At 47.1% G+C, this 18,904-nt stretch overlaps 1 protein-coding gene across 6 annotated transcripts in view; it reads right to left on the bottom strand.

Moving 5' to 3' along the window:
* LOC121592836 (homeobox protein PKNOX2-like) overlaps positions 1–18,904 on the bottom strand; it is a 57,987-nt gene that overhangs the window by 23,706 nt on the left and 15,377 nt on the right. For 5 of the 6 annotated variants that reach the window (XM_041914662.1, XM_041914666.1, XM_041914664.1 and 2 more), the window contains exon 3: positions 1,584–1,691. The exons of the other annotated variant lie outside the window; for it this stretch is intronic. The gene's annotated coding sequence lies outside the window, so the exon portion shown is untranslated. The remainder of the gene's footprint in view (positions 1–1,583; positions 1,692–18,904) is intronic. 6 annotated transcript variants of the gene reach the window in all.

Here is an 18,904-nt window from a genome sequence, read left to right as displayed (position 1 = left end):
ACATAAATATGTGGCTGTCTGTATTTCTTTTCAGCTTATAAAACCTCACACGGGGACAGATTGACAAACACACACACACACAGGCCACACTACACATGGAAATGGAGCAGCAATAAGTATGCACAAACGTGTGTGTGGCAACGCTTTTTGATGGCATCTTTGGTGGCCTTGGTCAGCCCCCTCCCCCCACCGGCCCCCCCACAAGCACAAACTAAAAACCGAAATGTTAACCAAACTTATGTTACCATTATTTACGGGTGTACGTGTGCATTTGACGCTTTGGAGGGGAAGAAAGTTTGGGCTTTGCGTATGTGGAAGCAGTAGCTAGTGGTTGAAGGTTAGAATGTGACATCACGACTCGCCCCAAAATGATACTTTCAAAATTTTCCTTCACCAACAATTTTTGTTTTTGGTACGATGCCTTGGCTATTTGCTAAATTTTAGTGACAATATTCCTTCTCTCGGAATAAAAGCTCTCTCTAATCTGCCTCCAGCGTTATGATTCTTTGTGTTACACTCCGAAACAGTGTTATCTTCTGGAGCTAACCCTGGACAGCAGGACACAGTGGCAGCTAGTGGAAAATCTTAATTAATTAAAATTAAGTCATAACAAACTCCTCCAGCTTCATGAGCTTCTTTAACACATTCCCAAAGCTTTAACTAGATCTGTCCACATCTAGATTCCACCGACCGGACAGAGCGAGAGAGAGAGAGCGCGCGCAATGGGATCGCAATGGGGATTTGTCTGGTCAATCGACTTCAAAGATAAAACCCTCTGCTCGGGGATGGCAAGGCATCATTCGGTGTGGGGAAAATGACAATAATCCTATAGAGAGAAAACGGTGCTGGAAAATGGTATCATCGCGCGATCCGCCACGGTTACTGGGCGCACGCCACATTACTGGGAGACACATTTTCTCATGCTTTGCTTTAAAAATGCTTTAATTAATGTTGCGAAATGCGCCAGGCGTAATGGGGGTGTGCCACAGCGTGAAAGGATTCGGAGAGGAAACTCCCACCCCTGTGTGCTACACAATCCTTTCACAAGAAAGATCCTTACTAATCGCCGGTTGGTAGCATAAAAGTGGCTCGGAGAGCGAATAAAGCGAGCACCACCGCGCGTGGGGTAGAGGAGTCAATCTAACATTGCGCGGGCACATCGCACTGGAAGTGGCGAAAGAATTCTATCACGTCCGGTGTATGCTTTTGTTGCCGTGCTTTTGTGTGTGTGTGTGTGTTGTCCGAAAAATAATTAACTTAATTACGGAGCAGCCCAGGCGCGAGCGTACCCCCAACCTGCGGACAGCATGCAAACTATGTGAGCGTGGTGAGTGCAAAAAATCCTTCCAAAATCATAGAACAAGGAGAAATGTGGTGGCATGATAAAAAGAGGTTAAAAAAATAGAAAAATCAAACGAAGAAGTAACATTGAAGTAATCCAGTACGACGGGAATGACTGGATGAGAACGAAAATGCCATGGAAACACACACCTTCAAAGAACACACAGGTTAAAACGCTTCCCCCCAAACGGTGAGATTCTACCATTCCTCCCTCAAAAACTTGAAGGGTTCTTCAGACTTACCACTCAATTAAATTTGACAAATTTTGCTATCCATCGGTACACACTGCGGGCGTCGTGACAAGGCCGGTGGCTTGGTGTCGTGAATGGTGGCAATGCTCGGGAAACTTCCTGGAGGGAAACACAGCACAGAATGTGAAGAAGAATGTCAGGAAAATGTGTCTTTACGGGGGTTAGTTATGTTAGCAAGTGGGTAGCAGAGTTTAAGATGAGACGTTCATTACATCACGGTACGGTTTTCACGGTAAAGTTGGGTTATGTAAGTGGAACTCATTAGAATTACTAAGAATGAGAGTGTTTGTAATGACTGTTCTTCACTCGACGTCGCACCGAGCGGCACACAGACAATCGAATCGCGAATGCTTCAAATGCTGAGACTGTTGCAAAACATTTTACAATGAGTCAATCGAATGACGAATTTCGGTGGCAAGAAACTGAAACACAGTACACACGACCGATCGACCTCCCAATCCACAAAGAGCGCACTTGACGTGTGAATAATGATTCCGCTTTAAGCATTTTTCATAACCACCAGCAGACGCAGCAGCAGCAGCACGCAACAAAAAGTATTCGTCTTTGAAGCAAACGCGAATGCAATAATCATAAACCAATAACCTCGAAGCGACCAAACAGCGCGAATGGCAAGCAGCGGCAGCGGCAGCAGCAGAAAAAAATCCCATTTAGATAAGAAAGACGTCTAGAGGATTGTCTCCGCGTCGCTGCTGGTTCTGATCGGGTTTTTTTTCTTTATTTTTTGTTCCCAATATTGCCTCTCCGGGAAGATGAACTGTCAAAACGAGCCCGAGTTTTTTGCGTTCTCCTGCCGCTGCGTTTGTTATCTTCTGCCCGGTTTGCCATACTTTCCGCTCTACTTATACCAAATAAATAAACACACACACACAACAACAACAACAACAACAATGCCAGATCGGACAGGCCATCGAGCACCGAATGTGGTGAAGCAAAGTCCAGAAAAATTGGCTCCAGCTCAGAGAAACGCGATCCCGCACGTGTTTAAGAATTATTAAGTTTTCTCCAAACCGAAAGCTTGTTAAATCTCACTCGCCCCGTGCTCCCTTCCTCCCCCCCCCCCCCTCACGAAGAGTGTTCGTCCGGTTCAGAAAGCCGTTGATACAAATCCAACCCGCAAAATCGCATTTACCCCCGGGGAATGCCCGGGGAAAAGGGACACACTCACACCCCAGCCCGTCATCGTGGCAGCGTCGTGTGGAGAAGGAAATTCGTGATGCCATGACGTGCATTTTTAATCGACACCAGCAGAACAACTCCCCGTTCGCCCCGTTCGCTTATATGGCGCGAAGTCAACAAAAGGGGGCCTCTCCTGCCGGTCCTCGGTTCGAGAACGGTTGGGGGTATAAGGGGTTTTTTGTTGTTGAAAAGTTGAAACGTTTATTAAAGTACCACCACGAAGCCTAAAGTGCCTGTGCTCGAGACAATTTGACGCTGTCTTGCAGTTTAGTGTTCCATTGTTTTCGTGATGCTTTCGCGGTCAATATCCGGAGCGATGTGCATTCCTCTTCCATCGAGCGGAAATAAGTCACAGCACAAGAGTCACAATAATACAACAAATGGGCTTTCCATCCAAGGGTTAACTGTCGTGAAGAGGGCTGTGTGTGTGTGCATTACGCGTAAGGGGCATAGATCCCCCGACCGAGAGAGAGAGAAAAAAGAAAAAGAACTCAAAACACGACAGCTTAGATCCCACTTACCGACTTCCTTTTGCTGACAAAGTCCTCTAAAATATGAAAAGGCCTCGAGAAGCCAAACGTTGTTTGGGTTATTTTCGATGGGTTCTAGAGGTTCTGGAGATATTTTGGATTGCAACGCGTACCCTTCAAGAATCGTCATAATCGTCCGGACGCGGCACGGGCGCAGGGGGACTACACCTTGGAGCAGGAGGCTCTCGGCTCTCGGCACAGTGGGCTCGCGCGTAACGCCAAGAAGCGCGGAGAGGGCGCGCCCCCGTTGCTCAACGCTGGCGCTAAAACCGTTTTTCGAAAAACTATTAACGGTAGTAAACATTCCGGACACGTTTTACATGGATTTCGTTCGCTTCTCGTGGCGCGCTCCACTCACTCCATCATCCATCCATCCCCGGGCCGTACATCGGAAGCCGTACAAATCTCACACTCACTCTACGCGGACGCTCAACGACGCTCTGCGTACGCAACGAGGTTCGAGTATTCCGGCTCGGTCCAACAACTCATCTTTCCCAATAAGCGACTCGGTTGAAAAGTGCCAGTCCCCAGCTCCTCTTTTGGGGTTGAAAACGGCGGCACACACACACAGGACTCAGACTCATATCCCGCGGATGGATCTTGCTAAGCGCTCTGCTACGACCCATCAAAAGATTTCCACGACAGCAGGATCGGGACGTGGCGCTAAATTACGAACGCAAGCGAATTGCCTTCCTGCAGCCAGGGCCGAAGCGATGCTATGCGTGCCGTACGTTCGTTATACTGGCGACATAATTTCCAGCTCTGCACAAGCACACCAACGGAAGCTGCAAGGTCTGCGAGGATGATAATTTGACGAAATGAGACACTGCCCGTTCGCTCGTTTGCATATCTAAACGCTTGGCGCTGCGCTGCCGAGTTGGCGAGTACGGCACGATGGAAAGATATGGAAACGTGCCTGCAAAACGAATCACGAAAGCCCTACCAGTCATTGGAATGAAATAATTAGTTTAACTCGACGCAGCAACAGGGTGCAATAAAGCTTCGGAAACAATGGCACTGCGTAGATGCGGCAGGTTTTGCTATCAGGCAGATTTTGTTATCTTTTTACCATCTGACAAGTAGTCGAGTAGAGTCTTCAAATCAAAACTACATCTTCTTGCTGACAGGTTCTCCAACAAAACCTGTTATTAACACCTCGTGGCGGTAAAAGGAAACGACGACGTAAACCGTCTTCAAGGATAGGACCGTTGTTACCTGTAACAAACGGTACGTCTCACAATTTGCTGCCAGTTTAAACAAATCATTATCCAACGCCCCAAAACGCTACCCAAATGCCCAAAAATACCTGTTCGAACAATTTACCCAATCAATTACCATTGAGCCCGGGTACGACCCCGGGTCTCAAAATGCCCGGTAGCCAGCTCTATTCCCATGATGATAAATTCGACACTGTTTAACAACACATTAAACGAGGCGCTAAGCAGTAATGCCATCAAAGCAACCCGTGTGCACACAGCAGAATCGTCCGCCACGAGGCTTTCCTAACCTCACTTTTGAACGCCAGCAAAACCATCATTTGAGTAAGACATTTTTTGTCCAATCCTCACAGAAAACGGAAAACATCCCAATTAGTACCCTGTTCCCGTGTTCGGCTCGGGGTTCTCTCCTGCCTATTTTCGGGCACCGCTGCCAAACAAATGGCTCGTTGGTTGATATTTTTAGAGAAACTTCTACACGTACTCCATACATCTTCCTCGCCAGAGTCGCCCCCGGCAGACAAGTAAATGGAGGATGTAGATGTGTGTGGGGCGCCTGTTGACAGTTGTATTTATCGTGAAGCTTTGTGAGCTTTGGCTCACATTTGCTACTGGGTTTGGAGGAGCCGAGATTCATTTCAAACGTGTAAGAAAGTATTTTGAGCGATGCAAACCACCAGTATAAACGCTTAGTGCAGCATTATAATAAACGCAAGTAGATAGGAGAGTATGAAAAACTAAACACTAACTCATTAAAACAACCAAGTGATATTAAAAGTAGCAAAGTTTGTTGGAACAGTAAAAAGCAAAACTCTGCACTACAACACCATCGATAAAAGTAAACGCAAGCAAACTTCACTTTCGCGCTAAGGTCACGTAATCTAGATACAGAAAAGGGATAAAAGAAACAAAAAACAAACCACTGACAAAAGTTGTCGATAGTGTCTAGCTTAGCCAATTTAAATTACAATAACAAAATAAAAGATAAAAAAAACATGCAAAACTCAAGAGCAAGCACAAAAACCTGCATCCGCTTGAACAAAAACCAACAACCAACAACAACAAAAAAAAACGCAGCTAAAAAGTGTTGATATTTTGCCCATCATCTTGTTTGGTGTTGTTTTTTTCTGCTTCTTATCTTCTGTGTGTATTCTGTTTACTTTTTTGTTTAGGAGATGGTGTGACCATGCCCGGGGAGGTTTGGGTTTCGAAAGTCATCAAAGATGCCGATGCCGGATCTTATCTGCCGCGACAGAGCGAAAAGTTCGGGGTAAGGAAAAGGATGGGATAGTTTTTTTCTTTTTTTCTTTCTTTCTTGTCGTAAGGAATGTTGGTGCCGTGACCAGGATGATTTCACAAGGACTAAATTGTTATACAATGTTGTTGCTGTTGTTTTTAGCTTAAATTTTAACGCATTTGTTCGCCGTTTTCCCCCGTCAGCGAAGGAAGAGAGAGAGAGAGAGAGAGAGAGAGAGAAAGAGAGAGAGAGAGAGAGAGAGAGAGAGAATGCGCTACACATTTATGCGTTCACATGTGTTTGGTGGTGTGTGTATGGTGCTAGGTTGTCAAAGTTGGGTGGCACGATGCGTGGCCGTCTTTACCAGAAGCGACCGTGGCGCCTTTCACCCTACCAACAACAACCATTTGAATGCGTTCATTTTCACAATTCATAAATTTTTCCCAACCCAGAAAGCGGAACCGAAACGGGCGGTGAAGGAGGAAAACTAACGTCACTGTTGTGCGAAAAACGATGCCAAACGAAGCATGTGCGTGTTTGCTGTTTTGCTCTTCCTGCAGTTTTGGGAATATTTGGGCTGGAAGAATGGAACAAACCTCGTCTCAACTCCGAAAGGGATTTCCCTTTCGCTGGAGAGCAAAATGTGTGAGCCACGGGACAAGAGCAAAGGAGGGCAAAATGATCTCCTCTACCCACCTGCATTTTCGCTAAAGCACACACAATCCCCGACGTTCGGCGGGGGGGGGGTTGTGAAAATTAGGAAAATGCGAACACTGGAACAACGACTGCAGTACGTGTGGCAGCAGCGCGAACGGGCGCAAGAAACTCATAATGGCCAATCAGAGAGATAAGACGGGACGGAAACAAGCGGAATGGAGAAAAGGTGTGTGTGTGTGCTCTGATAAAACCCAAAAACTCGAAAGACGCATCAGGGTTGGGTAAGATGGAAGAAAATCATCGGTCCCATCACCAAAGTGTTCGCTTTTCGCTGTGCGGGAAGGGAAAACCATGAGACCATGAGGACAGCAGCATATCGGTGACACAGTGGTTCACCAAAGAGCGCCAGTAGGATGGTAACAAGACGGGAGGAGAAGATGAAAGAGGGAAAGACGGTGAAAGGACCATCGACGTTGTTGTTCCAACTTTCCGGTGGTGCCGTTGCAGAAAGAAATTCAAATTCAAATCGTTCGTAAATAATTAAATAAGAACAGTTTTCGGGCGCAACCAAGCAGGGTGTTGGGTGCAATCTTGGGGAGGGAAAGGATCTCATCTTTTCCGTTTTCGGAGTTTTTTTACTCTTCTCTTTTGGCTCCCCCTGGTTTTGGGCACAAGGCACTTCCTTGTTGGTGGCTACTTTTTCCAAACCCAAGCCAATGTTTGCTCAACTGGCACCAGAGATGATTCCATGTTTCGGTCCTTTCTTGGGAGGAGGGAGGGAGTTGGGGTGTTCATTCTAGTCCAAAGCAAACATTGGACAACCGAGCGAGACTTTGGGAATCGGAATTTTCCCAAGTGAGACCTACAAAAGTAGGATAAACAAAAACAGACACACGGAAACGAACCGGTGGGGGTCGTGGGATGCTTTCCGGAAGATTTCTTCAAGGCGTCGTTGCAGGCTATTTCCTTGTGCCGGAGGCTCTACCGAGCCCTTCGTCGGTGCGATGGTGCAGATGGTCGCCCGTAAGCGGGAGCAGCAGCAGAACGCTTGAACGATTGTGGTACTCGTTTCACCATCGAACGCCCACCGCCATTCGTTCCGGAACGCCCCGTGAACGTTGATCGAGTTCGGTGAGGCGCTTTAAATGAAACCGTGACGTGTTTGCATTGTTTCAATGCTTTAACAAAACCGCAACTAAACAGAGGACGACAGTTTCTTTACAAAAAAAAACATTCAAATGTGTCACTGTTACTGGGCTTTTTTAATTTCCTTTCGTTACTACGCACTCAACTGTGTGAGGGTTTTAAAACTCTTGCACACACACACTCTTCTGTTCATCCATATTTGGCGCCACGGTATGGCCCCCAGGAGTCACAAATAACCAAAAGCAATAGCAAAAAAGACGCAATGTTTAAGTTTTTCCCGAGTCAGCAAACAGCCCAAAGTTCGCAGCCCTTATTCGCACTTCAAAATTCGATTCCAACATTCCAGACACTTCCGCACAGACGCCACCGGTCGACCAACCGATCCGCCAGAATGTTTGTTTATTTTCCCTTCTCTACTATCCTACTGGCGAAGGAACACCGAGGCCTCCGAGCCCAACATTGGCTGAGAATTCAATTCCCAGGGGATCTATTTTGCCTTCCGTGCGCCCTAGCGCGAGCCTTCGCCCCGCATTTCACATCTGACATCCTGGTGCTTTCCGAAGGTTTTTTGGCGTTAGAATATCTTCCCTAGAAGCTGACAATGTCGCAAAACCGACACACACCAGACCGACACTGTACTGTACCAAAGAATGTTTGCCTTCATCTACCGCCTTAGTAGATCGCGCGCCACCAGGAGGCAAGCAAGCAAAACGATTGCGTTCTATAGTTCATGGAGCTGTGCGTAGCTGCCGTCTTGAGCGACCGGTTTGAAGAAATTACTGCCAAGAATAAGCACACACAAAAAATAACGTACACAGAGAAAAAAAAACATCTCGAATTTTAACGACTTCCGGACGCCATTCCAAACGCTCCCCACACACACACACATACACAATGTGCACTACTACCAAGCGACACACAAACCCTCGCTGCTCTCTGGGAAAGGAATAAATAAACACTGTTACATTGGCTAGAATTCGCGGTAAAATAGCAAAAGGACACACACAGGCAAATGGCAAGCGGGCAAACAAAACTGCAAAACTGCGAAAGAATTCGAAGCCAAGCAAAACTTTGCCATTCTTCTGTCTGACTGCGTTATCTGAGCGCATTCGAGTGGAAAAATGTTATGGAAATAGTTGCGTTGCTTTTCGCTGGGTCGGTTGTAATTTACAAATTGAAGAAATACTAGCTTTCGGGAAAGTGTAGCACAATATTTGCTTTGTAAAATGGACAAATATCGGCCAATATAGAAGTCCCCGCATTTAAATATCACCTCACTGAAACTCGGCCAATCAACGCCAAAAGAAGGACGCCGCGCGTATGATAAATCCCATTATATTATCATATACTTTCGCACGTCATCGCCGTTAGGATGTGTCTTGTGTCCCCCTCCGCTCTTTCTGAAATCACCCACACCGTTTAAAATATTATCGACAGCGAAAGCCATCGGCCGCTAAATCTGCCCAGCTCAGCAACCTAATGACATCCTTCTTCATTGCCCTGTCTGCGTTCGCTCCCGTGTGCCCGATGATTAACCGAAAAGCCAGCCAGCTAGGAAGGGAGAACAGAGTAAGAAGGCGGAAGAAGAAGAAGAAAAACGAAACATAAAAGAAAAACGACTTCCGGCAGATTGTCCACGCCAAGCGCAAGATAGGGTGGCACGACGCCAGTGCAATGTCTCAGTGGTTTTAAGGGAAAACGTCATTAAGCAAAAGGCGACCGGGTGAAAAGAAAGTGATCGACGCTCGTTGGACAACATTAGCACCTCGGGCTAGTATAGGGAAGGATATGCAATATTGTGATGCCGGTGCATAAGAAATAAAGAATCTGTTTTCTTCCCACTATATTAGCTTTATAAAATTGTACTAAATTTTCCACCACTGCAGCATGAAAATATTTCAATATCCAAAGCCAACACTCTCCAGTTCCGTGAGTTCACAGTTTCTCCAGTCCCGCCGGGAAACGGCTGAGCTCACTGTCTTGGCGCTAAAAATAATTAAGAATTCCTGAGATGTTATAAACAAATGGGACACACAATGTACACACACACACGCACACAACACACCAGCCGTTTGCAGATGGGATTGATTTTTTGTTTTGTTTCGGTGCCAATTCTACTGCCACAAAGAGGCCACGGCGCACAAGGCGGTAGGCAACATTAAAGCCCCAAACAAAGGCACTGAACGAAAAATATAATTAAAACAACACGTTTTTGATTCCCAGATACGTTTCACGCGGCGGGGCCTTTCGTTACTCTCGGTTGGGGAACACAATCAGAGGGGCGGGAGGAACGGTAGGCGAGAAAACGAGCCGATTTTGCATTTTCCCCGAGCGGGTGAAATAAAATTGGAATTAATTTCTGTACCAACACACGCGTTCGAAGGATGCCTCCTCTGCTCTGCTGACTGTAGCTGCCCCGCTTTCGACTGTCGAGAAAATTGATAAAGAATGGCCCAACCCCAAACAACGACATTTGAAAAGGGGGGTTTTAATTTGTCGTCGAAGAAAACGGCAGCATGATTGGGCTTAGAAAGCACGCAAAGAACCACCTCCACCTTCAGTCAAACTACTGGTAAAATTGTATCGACGAAATTTGGGGAATTTCCAGCAAACAAAGTAAATTAGTTCAGCTGTACCTTTGCAGGAGAAAATGACAGTTTCTGTAGCTGGCAGAGCGTTATAGAGTGACAATTCCAGCTTCGGCTTCTATTGGAGAAATTTCAATTCCAAGGAAGGTGACAGAGAATTTCAATCTTCTCATTTTGTTTCCAACAGACATTAATCCTGGGAATTATTCTCCAACACCACGCTTCTAATGAAGCGTTGAACTATTCCGAATTTTAATCTCATCAACAGAGAGAGGATACGCTTCAATGAACAGTTCAAGCGGAAAAAGATCAACAAACTGTCAAAGCTTGAGCGACGAAGCACAACTTCCAGCACATGACAGGTTGGCCAGGTGCTTGAGCGCAACTTTGAAAGCCAAAGCCGATCGATTCCTCATGAGGATAATATTGCCACTCTTCCACTAATCGCCGATCGAAGCTAAATTTAAATCCCTAATGCGATCCTAGCCCTAGGAGCTAATGAGTATAAGTTTGAAGCCGTCAACACCGCTCCCACTATCTGGGTTGGATGTGGAGGAGGAGCTCCGTTTTTCCGAATGGTTAATATTGCCCTTTCCAACAACAGCAACGGCCAGGACCATATTTTTGGTCAACATTTATGTATCTCCATTTTCCATTTTCTATTGCATCTTTTTTTTTGCTGTTGTTTTGTTTATTCATCTATGCAGAGGGACAAACAAACACACAGGGAGAGGAAGAACGTATCAATGTGGAATATGCAAAGGTTCAATCTAGCCACTCTCCAAAGACAGCGTGCGGACGAACGAAGGAACCGAGCATATCGTCGTGCGTCCAAGCTTCAACCGAAGCAGGTTTTCCCTCCACGTTTGCCATACATTTGCATAACAACAACGCATATCAGCCACGATAAACTAACCACTCTCTCCTTCTCCCTCTCACCCCTCCACCGCCAAATTACACTTTCTCGCCCTCACTCAAAGGCGGGGGCATGGAAATGGTCTTTAATCTACCCGATCCGCCCGTCCGCCGCGCCCGCGATGAAAGGACCGGCCCGATATGCGCTGATGCTGCTGCTGCCCGTTCAGTCGGGGTCGGATCGGTTGGTCCTCCCCCTTCACTGGAGTGGATTTTGCTGTTCGACGTTCGAGGCCGACGCTTCTAGCAAGCGAAATGAGCTGGGCGGAGGCGGGAGCTCCGACGAGATGCGAGAAAATGATTTTTCCAAACCCACCAGGCGAGGGCGGCGTTCGAAAGCGGAGCGTTTCGGACCAACCGTTCGAAGGCGTTTTGCCGGCATTGGCCTTCTTTTTGCCTTTTTGGTTGGGGCTCGATTATCGAGTGGGATGAATTTTCAAACCCTCTCCTCGCTAGTTCCACCCTGTCAGCCGCCCTGTCCACACACACACGTCCACGCACCCGAGATTACACCGAGGGAATGTGTAACGTCTCGCTGGGGAATGCGCTCTTTGCTCGTACGACGTACAACAAGGGGATAAGTTAATTTAGTTGTGGGAAAACTCTCGCCCTTACTGCGTTCGGCTGGTGTTCGAACGTTTGTAGGGAAAGGATGTGGGTAACGAAATTTGTTTATCAACCAGCGGCATCACCGCCAACGAGTCGTCGTCGTCCAGCTGGGACGAAACACTAAATGCTACAAATTTATGAGCCTCTTCGGTAAACCGAGAGTGTGATGGCATGTAATGGGCCCGTCGATTGATGAAGGGAAATCCAATTAAATCAAATATTATCGATGGGATGGATACGACGACGGTCCCCTGTCTGTGCAGCGATCGTCACAAAAGATAGCTTAAAAGTGGGTCGTCACCAGCTCTTGAGGGTGGATGAAATGCTGCTGCGAAAGGAATAAGTTATACGTACGTCTTGTTTTGTAATGAGGGTTAACTAGAAACCGTAATTATAAGAGCCAAAAAGGAACAGCTCCAACTAGAGCAAGGAGACTTCATCAAGCTCCGTAACCTTCAATCATGTCTAATTTAGTTGAAACTTGAACAGGACCGTCGGCCGAACAATAATAACTATCCGCCGCCGACAACGGTCAACGACGACGCCAAAAAGCTTGACATTGGGACACATTTCTTAAGCGCCTCATCTTCTTAGCGAATAACAGGATTAGTAAAGACACAAACACACACACACACACACACACACACACACACACAAAAGGTAGAGGCGTGTTTGTGTGAACGTACTTGGAAAGTTCTTCCATGAAATGGGTTAAACTTTTAAACCCAATAATCCTTCGACAACTCTTCAACAATCTACATTGTGCCACAAGAGACAATGCCACTTCCACCATGATTTCGTTGAGCTTCATTTCCATCGGAGCGGTGGTGTGCGGCGCAGCTAAGGGCAAAGAGGCACGGTAAATTCTACTCAGGAATCATCAAGGACAACGCTGAAGAATGGGGAGAAGTTGGAGGTGAAACATAAAAATGGATTAAAAATTAAAATTCTATGTTATTCAAAACAATTCCCTGGACGAGCGAATGGCGAAACACCTCCGCTGTGTAACTCCCTCTTCGTTGTGCGGATGTGGCCTTGGGGAAAGTTGGGTTTTCTTCTTGCATTGGAGAATGGGTAAAGAAGAAGCGAATGGAGCGTTCTTGTAAGAAACCCGGGCCGGGTTCCTGTTTTGAATATTTTTACACTTAAACTGGAGAATGAAATAGTGAAACACGGTTCGCAACCAACACAAAGCATCCAAACCGAACCCGGTGGCAAGATCACGCCAGTGTATCAAACACTCCCCTGCTTCACACGCAACTCACCGTCGTATCGAGTAGTTGCAACTCATATCACCCACGAGTGGGCAATGTGAGCACTGGACCAGTTCACCCGAGAGCCTCGAGTGTGCAAGAGTGTCCACTTTCATTATCGAGCTGTGCCATCCCTGCCAATGCAACTCGGGCCGAAAAGGACACCTTCGAGCGCCTAGTGATCATCGGCGCCTCGGCCACCTCTCTCGAACGCCAATAAGTAGCACTTACTGTACTTATTGAGAACACACGGCGGACGCTTCATCATTACTAACCACCCCTCTCCCCCACGGCAGGTTCGACTGTTTATGAATGTAAATAAACAACGTGCCCACTAGTCGGGAAAGGCATTCGAGGCCAAGCGTTTCCCGTAGCGTCCGGTGAGTTTTCCACTCGACCAAAACCCAACCCGGATCCGTCCGACCGGTCCCCCCTTCCCTTACTAACAGCAGAGCGCAGGGGCTGGCGCATTGGTCGATCTCGAAGGATCTCGTCTTTCCACTTCAGCGTCAGTGTATCTATCTCTCTGTCTGCCTCTCTTTCTCTCTCCCTTATTTATTCTATCCACTCCAAAACTCCATCCGGACGACATTCTCCTCCATCTAGCCAATCTTCCACTAACAACAAAAAGGCGGTGACGCGTGGGTGGTGGCAAGCGTTGCAGTCGAGATGAAAGGACGACCACCCACCACCACCACCACAACGCAACTCTCCCCGATTCCGATCATTCCTTCCTTCCATCCAATCCTCAAGCACACAGCATCGGGCTCTTCGATTCACTCATCACAGTAGCCCAGGCCCTTCGTGTTTTGTGTCGAGCACTGTTTCTTCTTCTTCTTCCTTTCCTTCTTCGTCCGCGTCGCAGGGAGAATTTTATTTCTGTTATCTGCTCCGCTCTCGGTGCTGTTTTAAGCTTCTTTTATAACATATTTATGCAAATTTGTTTGTTTTTACCACTACTACCTACTAGCGGCTCCCTTTCCCTCCCCGTCGCTCCAACCGTACTGTACTATGGAAACAACGACGATGTTCGTCTCATTTTCCATTCCCACACTTTCCCCCTCAACATGTTTCACTCCTCACTCGCCTCTTCATCTTGGATGGAAATGAGCCAACAGAAAGAAGTTCCCATTCAACCGAGCCGAGCAGCAGCAGCCAGCCAGCCATCATCATGCTCCAAAAAGGATACAGAGTACAACCGTGTGTGTGTGTCTGTTTTGGAGTGAAAAAATATGGTCGACCGGGCTCCTTCTTGCTAAGCGGCGGCACACGATGTGGTGTCACTCTCTGTTTCAAGTGTCGAAATGAAATCCTTCCACCCAGGAATGGGGACACCCACACACACACACACACACACAAGGAGCATCAGAATCACTCCACCGTGGTGTTGCTAGAGCCAGAAACCCCCGGCACCAACTAAAGGCAAATCAAGAACCTTTCTCGCTCGCCTCCAACGATTCCTCCTCCCGCATCTCGTTTTATAGTGGCGAATGCCACGACATTTCACAGACACAGAACAAAAACAGAAGCTCCCTATTGCTGCTGTCGATTCCTGGGCCCGACACCCTCTCCCCCCCCTCCCCCTTGAGGAAAGGGAAAACAAAACAAGAGGCGGCTGGTGAAAAATTCTTCAGCAGTGTCGGGACACTTTTCTGGGCTAATTTAAATTTTTGTTTAATTTAGGACCAAACGCCTTCTGTCCGTACGGCGGCTGGGGAGTAGAGGCGCTGACTCACTGTTGCTGGAAGCGGGTGGATGATGCCTACGAATGCCTCACGGGGTGGTAGTACTCAAGATTTTTGGACGTACTAATCGATTCTTGTTCTCCATCGGGCTTGGGCGGAGCAGGATTCGGACGAAACAAGATTCGGAGTAGAATCAATTACTGGATGCTACTGACGCTGTTGCTTTTAAAATTGGGTTGAAATTTGTAGACATTGTTCCATCGGATTAGGTTCTATCTAATTAATCCCATTTCCATTTCCAGTATGCTAATCTATTAATTACAATTTTGCAAAGAAAATAACATTCAACACTTCTTACTGTTTACTTTTTCAATTAACTAAATGATCCAAAGAGCTGCATCACAGTTCTTCAAAAAATAAAAGTAGTAGATGGTGCTCTTTTTGATTGAAATAAATGAATTACTTTTCACAGTTACTGGTTGACGTACTTTCTCATCAAACTTTCCAAACTATATTCCATCTCTTTGAGCTATCATCGCCTACTAGAAATGCTCTGCACAACTATAATTTTTTGGAATCACTCTCGGTTGAAGATGCCATTCTTCAGACTTTCTTTCCATGCATCGAGTGTCCTCCTCATGACCAAGAGACCATCATCTTTCACCACCAGCCACAACGGTGTAAAGATCTTTCCGTTTTTCCGACCTAATACTGTACTGCACAGGAAGTTGGTGTCAGCCAGAAGGCAAGCGAGGAAGAAGCGACAATTTGGAGCAACCTAGCGTTCGATATTTCACTCCGGAAAACTATGATGGAGAAAGAGGTTGTCCATGAAGGTGGCATGAAGCCCGAGCCAGAGGACATCAGTTCCGGAGCGCGTGAAAGAGACAGATAATCATGGTTTCAATTCACGCCTTTAAGACACAATTTTCCAACCCAACAGCGTCGTTTCGAACCACACTGATTGGATGACGTCTAATGTAATGACAGACGGAGTCGGTCGGTAGGTGAGTGTGTGACAGTATATTCGACCAGAAAAAGAGGACGGAAATAAATACGATCAAAATAAAAGACTCTGGGATTAGCGATTATATTGAGAAAACTGGACATGTACACGTGCGCCAGTGTGCCAGTGTGTGTGTGTGTGTGTTTTACACGTTACTCCAAAAGTTTTCCAAAAATCTATAGTTGCTATCCATCCCGGGTACAAGTCATCGTTGCCCTGCAGGACGCACCGGTATCATTTCCTTGTGTACTCCCCCTCCCCCCCCCCCCCCCCCGCCGGAGGAATTCGAACCGAAAACCGACCCTGGTCGATTGTACACGTTCTCTAGCGAAAGCGTGTACGAAACTAACACGTATCTTATCTGCCATTCGATGTTAATGACACTGTTCAAAGGAGGAGTCACACACAGTGCCAACACGATGTCAAAGACGGCAGAATAACGTCCAATACGTCTCCCGGCTTTCAATCGCACAGGATACACACTCACACACACACACACACCGGCTAACGTGTCGCTGATCCAATGTCCATTTCCTGTTCCCGCGGGTCTTCCCGGCACTCCCCCTTTTTGCACTGGGATCGTCTGACTCGTCGCCGACGTGTTTGACACAGCCCGTAGTCGTCCTCACCAAAAGGACTGTACTGCGCGCTGTTGAAAAGATCTCGTTTTTTCCGTTCCAACATTGCTGGAGCTTATCGAGCTTCATAGTCGTAGATGAAACCATCAAAGAGAATCGAGCGGATTTCTTGCTTTTGATGAGCTGTGTTTGGCTTTGGCATGAAAGTGGAAAAATGATTCCTCCAGTTCTACAAATGAAAAGGATATTGTACTGTACTATATCTATATAGCACAGGCGCCATAGACGTCCTATAGGATGATGTAGCAAGATAGCAGATTTTCTCCCAAATAACATACAACATTCCGTGTCCCGATAGTAAATTGTTTCTCAAACAAATAGCTTCACAAACTGGGTTTAATTTACTTACGCCCTCTGGCGCTGGCTGCGGTGGATCTGCTTCGTACGCAACTAACCTTGATGGCTGACTTTGCGCACTGCTGATGGATGACTTGACCCCGGTTTTATCCGGTCTGCCTGCATTCCCGTGTCATTGACGACGGGGACCCGATTGGCTCGTGTGTCTCGTCCGGTGCTTGTGATGTGACCGTCCTATCATGAACGCTGCTGATGGATGGATCAAAACTAAGGTAGATAAATCAAACTGTGGACCAGCGGTGAGGGCGGCCCTCAGTGTTTGTGTGCTGAAAACACACAGCAACGGGTTCAGGTTTCTGGTTCGCAGTTCAGGCGAGCGCTCTTCATCTTCCAACAGGCAACACATCAGAACCGTAGGCGGCACCCTATGGTATCACATCGAAACACCCATCAAATAAATACCCGCACACACACACATAAAAACGGTTCCCAACTTTGGTGAACGGGGGGTGGTGACACATCCGCTCAAAAGCGATACTCGAGCATCGCAGCAGGCCCGTCGTTGTTGTTCTCGTGCGAAATCGAGAACGATTTCAGCTGTGCAAATACGGCCACAGACTGACTATCGCCCCAGCGTGACCTCGCCATGTTTGCAATCACCTTTCCGTAGTTTAAACCGATACCTAAGCTAAGCTCCTAGGCCCTTGTCTTCACCGTGCTTGCCCCGATTGATTGATGTTATGGTGTTGTTTTCAACACGCTTTTGCAAATGTCCAGCCGGCGCGCGCTAAACACAAACTGCGAAAGGATCGGCATGCACCCGACCCGTTCGGTGCAAATATCGTAGCCTACTGCTTCGACCAATGCACACGGTTGTGGATCAAATTTATGACCTACCATTTAGCGAGCGGTTGCATCAGGTTCAGGTGTGCCTTGCCACCATGACCTAGGTTCATGATGGAGAGAATACGCAGAAAGAGCAACATAGAAGGGAAAAGGTAAATTTTTTGTTGTTCATTTCACACACTTTTCACCTGCTGCGTGCTGGGCCAACATTGTTTCAGCGAACAACAAGCCGATTGATTTTTGCTCCTAAATTCAATTTGTCATCCACTGTGAGGGGCCCACCTGCTCGGTAAAGAGACGTTCGCCTCGCCTGATTGACACATTACTCAAGTTAAACGTCGGAATGTAGGCCACCTATTAAGCTAACCGGGGGATGATAATTGAAGTATCACACATACGCAACATGCCACACACTGATTAATTTGTCTCTAACGGCCACTAGAAGAGAACAAAAAAGCATATTCGCCCCACATGGGTGATAAAAACGGATTTGCGACTCCCAAAAAAGCATTCCAATCAATTACAAAATCTGCCACCCTGTGTGTGTGTTATTAATTTGTGGCAGAATGGCACTGGCTGGCTTTTCCAAATGGGATCGTTTTGGAAATTGAAATGCAAACTACCCGAGACTACTCGGGACGAGCAGCAGCACGACAATCATGTTCCCTCATCGTTCATTCGGTACAGGCGGCACTGTCGTGTGTGCTTGCATGTCCAGTCCAGAACCGGGACGAAGCCTCATCAACTTCCCAAACCCGACGACCAACAACACACGCTGGGTGACGTTAAAATTCAATCAACAAACAATAACTGAATAATTTAGTGCACTTCCCCTTACTTGCCATTGTGTTGTTGCTCCTCGTTGTCGTTGCGGACGGCTACGAATGGACAGGAGGTGATGAAGAAAAAGTCCTTCCTACGTACGGAGGAGTCACACTCTGAGTTTCGGGGGAACGGCCCTTCGTACGGCCTCCCGATAAGAAGGATAATAAATGTCACACGCCTGATCTTGCAAATAGCCTTCCCTTCCCCGTCCACCTTAACCCGTTTCTGATCTCATCTGTGATCTCAATCTTCATTCACACTGTTCGAGAAGAGCCACCAACATGAAAAAAACGCTTGAAACCCGATGATGCTCACAGACATCTTGTTCCCAATTTCCGTTTTTCCGCAAGGTTAACACCGCCCTCAACGCCATTCTTTCCCGTTGTTTGCATAGGCACGATGATGCCATCAACACACACACACACACGCGCGCGACCGCCTCTTTAACGCCTAATGATGATGGCAAAGAGGAGTGAGCCAAAATCGGTTCTTCATTGCGCGCCGGCAGAGTTCGATCTACACCCGATATTATCGCATCAACTTCCGGCCCACTTCCCTCGCCTCCACCGTTTGAAGCGCGCGCTGATGTTCCTGCTGACACGCCGACAGGAATCTTCTTATCATGCCGCAAACAAGAAGTTTGCATTCGTACGCAGATGAAAGTAT

The sequence above is a fragment of the Anopheles merus genome, chromosome 2L (genome assembly GCF_017562075.2).
Source record: "Anopheles merus strain MAF chromosome 2L, AmerM5.1, whole genome shotgun sequence".
NCBI classification, from domain to species: Eukaryota; Metazoa; Arthropoda; class Insecta; order Diptera; family Culicidae; genus Anopheles; species Anopheles merus.
This window is presented reverse-complemented; position numbering and strand designations above follow the sequence as displayed.